This window comes from Rhincodon typus, unplaced genomic scaffold (assembly GCF_021869965.1).
Source record: "Rhincodon typus isolate 14 unplaced genomic scaffold, sRhiTyp1.1 hic_rhity00008625, whole genome shotgun sequence".
NCBI classification, from domain to species: Eukaryota; Metazoa; Chordata; class Chondrichthyes; order Orectolobiformes; family Rhincodontidae; genus Rhincodon; species Rhincodon typus.
In genome coordinates, this window is record NW_025974263.1 from 7,846 (window position 1) to 8,594 (window position 749).

Here is a 749-nt window from a genome sequence, read left to right on the forward strand (position 1 = left end):
CTTCACCCTGAGGCTGTGCCCTCGGCTCCCGGTCTCCCCTCCTCGTGGGAACATCTTCCCCCCCCACGCCCGGCTCTATCCCAGCTCCCTCGGTATCCTGTAAACTTCAATCAGATTCCCCCTTCGTCCTTCTAAACTCCATCGAGTACAGACCCAGAGTCTTATCTCAACCCCCTCCCCATTCGACCAGCTCTTCATCCCCGGGGTCATCCTCGTAAACCTCCTCTGGAGCACCCCCCCACTCCCCCTCCGAGGCCGGCACATCCTTCCCTAGATACGGGGCCCGGAGCTGCTCACAATATTCCCGAACACGCCCTGCCCAGAGCCTTATACAGCCCCAGCAGTCCATCCCTGCTCGTGTATTCTAGCCCCTCTCCGATCGAACGCTAACGCTGCGTTTGCCGACCGAACCTGCGCGTCTATAACCTTCAGAGCAATCCCGAACCCTTCCCCCTCACCCCCCACCGGGAATCCCCGAGCCTCCTTTGTGGGTCAGATTCCCGAACCCTTTCCCTGTTTATGCCTCTATTCTTCTGAGCAAAGTGCATCACTCCCATCCCGCCCTCATTTTCCAACGTTGTATCCCACCCAATTCCCACCCAATTCCCACCCAATGCCCCCCCAACGCCCACCCAAACCCCACCCAATGCCCACCCCATACCCACCCAATCCCTACTCAATGCCTACCCAATCCTGACCCAATCCCCACCCAATCCTGACCCAATCCCCACCCAATCCTCACCCAATCC